General features: G+C 37.7%; 1 long non-coding RNA gene across 1 annotated transcript; it reads left to right on the top strand.

Moving 5' to 3' along the window:
- The first annotated feature begins 2,795 nt into the window (after window positions 1–2,795).
- LOC138162151 (uncharacterized) lies at window positions 2,796–7,760 on the top strand. Its single transcript, XR_011168559.1, has 2 exons — window positions 2,796–3,037; window positions 7,321–7,760. It is a non-coding gene; the product is annotated as an uncharacterized lncRNA (long non-coding RNA).
- The last annotated feature ends 2,031 nt before the right edge of the window (window positions 7,761–9,791 follow it).

Genomic DNA, 9,791 nt, shown 5'->3' on the forward strand with positions numbered 1-9,791 from the left:
CCACCTAGACCACCCCAGAGACAAAAGGGATCCTCATTATAACTTATCTGATCTGTTTGTCCATTTATGCTTGAAGACTTCCAAAGAAGGGGAATCCACCACTTCACAAGGCAGACAATTATACTTTTGAAAAGTTGTAATTGTTAGGGTTTTTTTCTGACATCAAGCATAAATTGGACTCTTTGAAACATTGCTCTTGGTTCTGACCTTTGTGGCAAAACAGAATAAGCTATCCCCTCCTCCAATGACAGTATTTAATATACTTAGAGACAGCTTTCATGTCCTCTCAGTCTTCTTTTCTCCAGGTTAAATATGTCTAGTTCTTTCAACGGGATCCTCATATAACATGCACTTAATGCCCTTCACCTTCCTGGTTGCCCTTCTCTGAACAGTGTTCAGCTTTTCAGTGTCCTTAAACCATGGTGCTGAGAACCATGGAACAATTCTCCAAATAAGACCTAATGAGGGCAGAGTACACTGGGACTATCACCTCCCTATTCTTAGAAGTTATGCTTCTCTTAATGCAACCTAAGATCACATTAGTTTTCTTTGGCTGCCCAGTTGAAGGGACTGGGCATGTTTAGCCTAGAAATGAGAAGACTCACAGAGGTTATATTGGTCTGATCAGCCAGAGTCGGACACACTGTACTTTGACCCAACATAGTGATGTCACTTTGGTCCTTTTTAAGAATGAAGGACAACAACCCAACTAACCAACTGTCTCTCTCTAGGTGACCTCATCAGCACACAGAGATTTAATGATCATCTTTATGTTTGTGGCTACTGCAGCTATACATACACGCTGACATTTAAAATTGGATATCTCACAGGCATCTCAAAGTCAATAACAAGGCAAAACAATAAAAAAATAACATTTACTAATATCTAGCATATGCCAGTCATTGTTCTAGGCTCCAGGAAAACAAGTACAAAAGATGAGACAATCCCTACAGCACTTGTTATCTTTCCCTCTATGCATAACCCTCTTCCAAAAAAAAACACCGATTTCTGTCTAGGGCATCACCATTCTTCTAGTCACCTAGGTTTGCAGTGTTCTACTCAGTCATCCTTGCCCTCTCCCTCACTTTCACCTTACATAATCAATCAGTTGCCAAATCTTGTTATCTCTACAGCATCATTCATGTCTGTCCTCTCATACCTCTTTATTTGAATCATGCTTGATCTTTATAAATTTGCTACATTCACTTTAGATTTTTTGGGTATGTGATTGTTCTTTCTATTTGTACCGATGCAATTATCCTGTATATTGTTTCCTTGGTTCTACTTGTTTTATTCTGCATTATTTATGTAGCTCTTTCCACAATTCTCTGTATTCTTCCCACACATAATTTCTTGCAGGACAGAAATATTGTTTCATTTATGTACTAAAATTTGTCTAGTCATTCCCTGTAGATAAGTATCTACTTTGTTTCCAAATCTTTGCAATTATAAAAAGTGCTACTATAAATATTTTGATGTTACATGACTTTCTTCTTTTCAATGACTTCCTTTCCTATATGAGCCTTGCAATGAAGTCTCTTGGTCAAAGGGTATGGACAACTTAGTCACTTTATTGGAATAATTTCAAATTGCTTTCTAAAATGGTCCTATCATTCCATAGTTCCGCCAATAATGTATTAGTGTGTCTGTCTGTAATCTTTGCCAATTTACAGGATAAGAGGTGAAACTTCAGGTTGTTTTGATTTGCATTTCTCTTATTACAAGTGATTTGGAGCATTCTTTAATATAGTTGTTAATAATTTGTAGTTCTTCTTTGATAACTGTTTATTCATTTCCTTTGATCGCTTATCTTTTTGGGAAGGCTGATTTAGTCTTATTTATATCTATATTAAAGATAGCTATAGATGTATGCACTTACATCTATCTATCTGTTAATTGCTTATTTGTCTTTGATACCAAATCCTTATCAGAGGAAATAGATACAAAGATTTTTCCCCCCATTCAACCATTTTCCTTCCTATTTTAGGGGCATTAATTTTGCGTAAAATTCATGAAAACTCAGGACCAAGAGCTGACTTTCAGTGAAACTTTTTTTTTATCCAATTCATTTCATTCAACAAATGTTCATTAAACATTCACCTTTATATCTTATGTAAATTAATAGTGATCAATTGACACTATTCTCTGGGTAAAACTATCTCATCAAATGAGAAGGAAGGAGAGAGGCATGGAAAGAGAAGGAAAATCAATCGTTAAACAGGAGAACATTCTAAGACAGATAATTGCCCGTGCCTCCCAGCTGGGAAACTCAGCTGTTGAAAGGAGTGGAAGGAGCTTGTGGTTTTGGGGAAAGACTGACAGGCTCATCTAAACCCTAGATATTATGTGCTTGAGGTGGCATGTCTACCAGCTGCTCTTATCTTCTCCCATGTTAATCCGTACCAGCTCTGCTTTAGGCCTCTGTCTTTTTCTTCCCACGGAGAGGTGATAATTTTATTACGATGAATGTTTCCAACCTTTTGCTACGTGGGATCCTTTAAAGCTTTTCCTCGTTATCCCAGAGGCCTTCAGGGGTCCTTCAGCAACTTGGCACTACTAGGGAATCATATTATTTTTAAGGGATCAGAGGTCAAATTGGAAAGCTCCAAAGAAAAGAGCTATAATAATAATTCTTATCTTGATCTTGTCAGGTCTTCACTGTGTAACTGTGCATCCAAAGGTGGTAGGTAATATTTGGTTAGAAATGATTCAAAATTAGTAGGCTTATCCATGGAAATCAGTGCATGTGAAACATATATGCTCTGTTTCACTGGGTGTGGTGGCACATGCCTATAATCCCTTCAGACAGGGGAGGCTGAGGGTAGAGGTTCAATTGAGCTTGGGTATTCTGCCCTTCAATGGGCTAAGATGATTTGGTGGCTGCACTATGCTGGGCAATAGTGTATTAGGCCGTTGGGAGTAGGGTGGGTGGATGGGGTCACTAGGCTGACTGAAGGGCAAATTAGTTTAATTTGGAAACAAGCTGCTGTGGTAGATCAGAGTGGGACTGAGCCTGTGAGTATTCCTTGTATTTCTGGTGAGTAACAGTCTTCAAATTAAAAATAAAAAATAATATCCTCCTATTTCTTTTATTCTAGTGTAAGTTTATGCTCTAGAAGACATGAAGTGAAAATTTCTTTCTCTGTGTCTAATGGATTGCATAGCCTTCTGAAACTGAGATTATAGGCTTATATGCAGGCTTCTCTGTGTGCATGTCATGTTTGACCACCCTCCTCTCAAAAACATCCAAAGAAATGGTAAGCTCCTTGAGGACAGGCATTCTGTATTATCTCATGTTTGTGTCTCTGGAGCCCAACACAGTATCTTATAGAGAGTAAATACTTGATAAATGTTTGTAGAATTTTAATATGTTGAACAAGAGGTTCTCTGGGAACATTCCAAGGCTAACTTTAAAAATTAGATCAGAATAGTAGAAAGAGCCTTGAGAACCATTGAACAAACCTGGGTTCCACCTCCTCTGTCTCTGTATCCCTCTTCTTTTCCCTCATCTTCTCCATATCCATCTTCTCTCTCTCTGTCTCTCTCTGTCTCTGTCTCTGTCTCTGTCTGTCTGTCTGTCTCTCTCCCCCTCTCCCCTTCTTTCCCTCTCACTCCCTCTTCTCCTTTCCCCCCTCACTCTCTCCCTCTCCCTTTCCTTTCTTTCTGCCTCTCCCTCTATCCCTTCCTCCCTTCCCTCCCCCTCTGTCTCTCTCTCTCTCTATCTCTGTGTCTCTGTCTCTGTTTTTGTCTCTATGTCTTTCTCTGTCTCTGTCTCTTTCTCAGGAATGTCCTTTTAGGCAAGTCACTTAACTTTACGGAGTCCAATTTCTTCACTTGTAAAATGAGGAGGTTAAATTGGGTGATTTTAAAGGATTTTTCAAGCTTTAAAATTTTATGGGAGAGAAGAAAAAAAGAAAAAATAAAGAAATTTGCATGTTAACTTTATTAAATATTTTAAAGGAATAACAAGTTGTACATAATAGATTTGCAGTTTCATGTGCAATCATCTTTTTAAAAAATTCTACTATGTTGTAGAGAAGCTTGTTTTATTTCATAAATTAAAGAAATATAATAAATACAGTTTTTAAATGTATGATTCTAAGTTCTAACCTTTTGGAGATAATTCCCCTTTTTCTGTTTCTAGGCAGAGAACATTTAACCTAGTAGGATTAGGGTGAGAGTTAAAAATGCTGTTTGACTATCCCTGACCAAGCATTTCATTGAGAACCTGAGAGATAATTATAATGGAATACACCTGGCATATGAATAAATGAACAATAAATACATTTATCATATATTATATAATCTTTGCTAATCCCTTTGCTTAGGTTGGGGACACAAGTATGAAAACAAAGACAATCCTTGCCCACAAGGAACATGTGTTCCAAAGTCAGAAGCAACACATACAGGGGAGAGGAGGCCAGAGTGCTTTGGTTGGGAAATAACAGAAATTGTGAGTGGGGCAGAAGGGAAAAGGGTTGAGATATTCTGTACAGGAATAATATTATTTGTTTAGATCATAATATAATTGTTTATAATATGATAAATGATATAATTATCTAGATTACTTAATATGATTTCATTGGAGTTCATGGTTTCTGAGCTGGAGATTGGGCTTGTGGAAGAAAAAGTAAGTATGCAAATGTGCTCTTTCAGAGAGTTGGTAAAGCTGTTAAGAAGCGGTTGGAGAGGATTGAGTGAAGTACAACATTGTGACTGGGGCTTTCCTGAAATAGTGGACCTGGAGAAGCAGTCATTCAGTAGAATAGATCCCCAAACTGGAATTTCTTCTAGGCTAGGGCATGATCTTTGGCGAAGTACTCAGACATCATTACCTTCACTGACTCTAGGGAGCAGATATCCAACTAGTTGAGGTCCTTTATGGCAGCCCTGACCTGGGCTGAGAGGCCTCTCCAAAACTGAACAGCAGATGCTTGGCATAAGTTGCTGCTCCCCATCCCCACTGTAATTTCTTTTAGAGTAAGATTATATTCCTCATATGATCCTTCTTGGCTCCTCTCCAACTTCTTAAAGAAAGTTTTTCATCTTCATTAGAGATGAGCAAAATCTGAGTGAGTTAAGTTCTGGCTTTGATTTGGGATTCATATCATAAAGGAAAGTAGAGCATGTCTGTCCTTGATATCCAACTTTCCTCTGTTTACAGATGACTCAACCTGAAATTATAGCCCTTCTTTATTATTTTACCCTTGAAATGATTCTTGATCTGCCTCTAATGAGGGAAAATAAACTAAACAGCATGAAAAGTCCAGTGTCAGCATTAGAAATCCATGTGGAAGAACACATGGAAAACCAAAATCAACTCATAAAAATTAATGGTGGGTGTGGCATACAGCTGCTCAGCTGATCAGAAGAAAGCTGTATTGTGTTTTGCTTGGGAACTCTCTATTGTGAGAGAAATTCAATGACTATTGAATTGTGGCTAGGAGCTGGGAAATCAGAGCAGAGAAAGTGATAGCCAAAGAAGAAAACCGTTATAGAATTGGTCAGGTAGTTAGTGATTTTATTTCATGCTTTTTAGCATGGGAACAATTTTTGAAGACACAGATTGGTTCTGGTAAGGATGTGAAATAGAGAATTATGAGAAAAAGGAGGCATTTTGAAAGACTCCTAGAGTGAAATTTTCTGCATAAAGGAACACCTGACACCAAAGGATGTAAAGTTAGAACTGAGAAGAGCTAGATGACCCAAGGTTGATGATTGGCTGAAAGTAAAGAGAGGCATTAAAACTAAGTTCCTGGCATTTGAGGTTTTGGAGAAGAATGGTAATAATGTAACAGCTGAAAAATGATATGATTGAGTTGAAGACAGGGCCAAAGGTATGCTGCTTGCCAAATAGGAGGATGTCTGTTTCAGTGACAGGGAATTCAAGAAGACAGAAACAAAGTCAAGTGTTGATGTCCTTGAGACAAGTGTAAAAACCGATGACACTCATGGAAGGCACATGGAAAGAAGAGTCTAGGTGCTGTCAGCTGAAGAACTGACAGCTTGCTCCATGGCCAAATGAGGCTTCCATGTGAAGGCATTCATATAAAAGATTCTTTGGAGAGTTATGATCTTTACATACATAGACCCTGACTAGGTCTGTGTTAAGAAAGTGACATCTGTTGGAGTTTTCTACCCAATCTCCCTGGTAATTTTTGGACCAGATTTTCTTTAGGTCTTAGATGCTCTGATATCTTCTTCCCTATTTGGTGATAGTGTGATATTTCTATCTCATGAGAGGACACAATGTTCCTCACACCACTTTTAGGTCATATCTGAATGTAGCCAGCCCATAATTTGGTCTTGTAGAACTTTTAGATATAATGTATTACAATCCCATCTTTGAGACCTAAACTTATATGCCAGATTTCATTGAAAGCTATTAGCAATAGCAGACTTATCTGTTTGGTAATTTTGACTTCTATTTTATTTCAAATTGGTGGACTGGTCCACAGATTGATACCTCACCAAACTCAGAGAGGTTTATTACTGCAACATTGGCTACTAAATCTTGAATTTTTTCCCTATGATGTGGAGGGGTTGTGATCTGGTTCAGTGAAATAGGTGCTAATGCTAAGGAAATCACAGAGTACTAACATTAGCACATACATGTAGAGTATGGTTTTTTTTACTTCTGTGTATGTAATTTTTTGATTGTTGCTACTATTTTAAAAAAATTCTGACTATGTTTCATATTAATTGAATCTAGACAATATACTATACAACAACAGCTAGTCCCCTTTGAATCTAGCTTAGTGTCACTGATGCCAAAGCTGAAACTGGACTGACCTCAATGTTAATACTTGTACTTCAGAATACCTCTTCTACTTACCTAACGATATATACCCTGACATTCATCTCACCTCTGCCTTTTGGAAACTCTGGTTTCCTTCAAAATCAGCTCAAGTTCCAACTTCTTACAAGAAACTTTTTTGAGTGTTCCAGATGTTAATGCCCTCTTTTACCAAACTGCCTCATATTCATTTTGTATATATTTTGTAAATGGGTTCATGGGAGGCCATATGGCATATTAGAAAGAGTCAGGTCGACCAAGATTCAAATCACTTCTGACATTTCATATGACAGTGCCCCAGGGAGCTCTCTAAGACTACAAATGTCAGAGAAAGCTCCAATTTGTTTTGCTAGAGGAAATTATGCTTTGGAAGCTTCTCACACTGATAACATCTGGTTAAACAAAAACAAACAAAAGGTATCTGTATCCTTGGAAAATATAACCGCATAAATAGCCCTTTTGATGACCCTCTGATAATAAAACTTGAGTTATGTATAACACAGGGATATATATTTTTGTTAAAGATACTTATCCTCGTGAGGAAGGAGATGCAGCAGAGAAGGCTGAAGAAGGATTCCCTAGCCCTGGTGAGGTCCACCATTCGCTCCTGTTTTGGGATGACATGCTGATTGTGCCAAGTACCAGAATATGAGGGAGCCTCTTGGAAGAAATATATTATCACCACTCAATGGAATTTGACCTGTCCATCCAAACAAGAAAGACCATGCAGATAAAGAGTGCTTATTGCTCATATTTCAATGTGCATTCAGATGGACACTGTATAATTTTATCCAATAGTATGTATACATTTGTGATAGTATAAGTGGACAGTGAACTGGGTCTAGAGTTGAAAAAGAGGGAGAGAGTGGGCTGGATTGCTGTTGGGAAATTTATTAACCCTAAACTTTCTATGATTATACATGCTCCAAATTATCAATAATAAAAGATTTAGAAATCAAAATAACCCTGAAGTTTCTGCACATTGGATAATTCTAGAAATCGCCACAGCTGCTGGTGATCCACTCTCGCAATGTCCCTTCAGCCTTGGCTGGTCGGGGCGCCCTGGGGCTAAAACCTTGGGCTCATGCAGGACTGGGTGCTGCTCCCAGTGCACTGCAATGGACCCTTCTAGTCCACCTGCCGGGTTGCCTTCAGCTGGAGATTTGTTTCTCTTTGTCACTTTGTGGTTTCTGTAGCCCTAAAGTTTATTTAGAGTCATTTTTATGGGTATTTGAGGTGGTTATGGGGGGAGCACATGGAGTTTTCCTGCTTCTATGTTGCCATTTTGACTCCCAATGATGGTGATTTTCAGTGTTGAAGGGGTTGTGAGAGAGCAGGAACAGCAATGCGTTGTGATGGAGCTGCCTATTCATCCAGCCATTCTGGAAAGTAAATGGAATTGTGTGAAAAAGTGATTAGCATGTTCATGTCATTTCCTCCAGAGATTCCACTGCTAGACACATATCTGAAGGAGATGACTGTCAAAAAGAAAGACGTATGCAACAAAATATGTATAGCAGTGCTTTTTGTGGTAGTAAATAACTAGAAATAAAGTAAATACCTATTAGTTTGAGGATGTTTAATCACTGTGATTCATGAATGTAATGGATTTTACATGTGTTGTAGGGAATGATAAATAAGATCATTAGAGAATCATTTAAAGACCATACAAACTGATGCAAAGTTAAGTCAACAGAACTGGGAGAATGGTGCACTCAATGACTATAACAACATAATGGAAAAAGCAACAATACTGAAAATCAAAACTACATACTTTAAAATTATAATTAGGAAATTTAACCCCCAAGTAAGATATTAGAAGATACTTTCACCGAGTTCTTTGCAGACTAGGGACGTGGAAAAGGCTGTATCATGTCAACTTTTCAATATATTGATTAATTTTATCTCCTTTTTTTTCTTTCCCTGTTTAAATTCCTTCTTATAAAAGATGGCTCTCTGGAAGAGGAGTGGGAAGAAGGAGACAGTAGGAAATGTAGCTGATATAAAATCAAAATCTGTCAATATGAATTTTTTTTTTAATTTGAAAAGGTACTGGTGATGTTAGAGAGTGTGGATTTAATAGAATGTTGGATGCTAAAGTCTGCAAGGAATTGAGGAGGAAATAGAGGTGGTGGAGGCATAGGGTATTGACAACTTTTTTTTCAATAAGCTTAACAGTGAAGAAAAGGAGAGAGGTGGGATGATAACCTGAATATGTTCAAAGGATCAAGGGAAAGCTTTTTGATGACTAGATAGAACTGATCATTTTTTTTTAGTTTTTTTGGTCTTTATTAATTTTTGTTTACTTTTAGTTTATGAGATTCATTTCCACAATCCCTTGAGTTTCAAATTTTCTCCCCCTTCTTCTCCTCTCCCCGCCCCACCCCCATGGCGGCATGCAATCAAGTATAGGATCTGCAAATACTTTCACATTAGATATTAGTCAGGTTATAAAGAAGGATTATATCAGATGGAATGAACAATGGGAAAGAGCAAACAAAACCAAACAAGAGAAAGAGCAGGTAATTTGCTTCAATCTGCATTCAAACTGTTCTTTCCAGTTCTTTCTCTGAATGTAGATATCTTTCTCCATCATGAGTCTTTTGGAGTTGTCTCATAATCCTGCATTGCTGAGAAGAGTCCAATCAATCAAAGTCAGTTGTCACACATACGTTGTGTCTGTAATTGTGTACAAGTTTCTCCTGGTTCTGCTCTTCTCACTCAGCATCAGTTTGTTTAAGCCTCTCCAGGTAAATAGAACTGATCATTTTTGTAAGTCATATAAGATGGATCCAGAAGAATGAGAAAGATTAAAGATGCATGAGAGAGAGGAAATGACACTTGGAGTAAGGACTTAAAGGAGACAAGGAGGAATAGGATTAGAGGCACAGGCAGAGGCATTAATTTTAACAAGGAATAAAGCAAATTCTTGCTATGAGACGGGAGATAAAAATAAAGATAATGAATAGCAATGCTCAGAAGTTTTTAAGAGTGA

The sequence above is a fragment of the Petaurus breviceps genome, unplaced genomic scaffold (genome assembly GCF_028583685.1).
Source record: "Petaurus breviceps papuanus isolate PSGF00001 unplaced genomic scaffold, PetGlider_PUasm1.0 186, whole genome shotgun sequence".
Taxonomy (NCBI): Eukaryota; Metazoa; Chordata; class Mammalia; order Diprotodontia; family Petauridae; genus Petaurus; species Petaurus breviceps.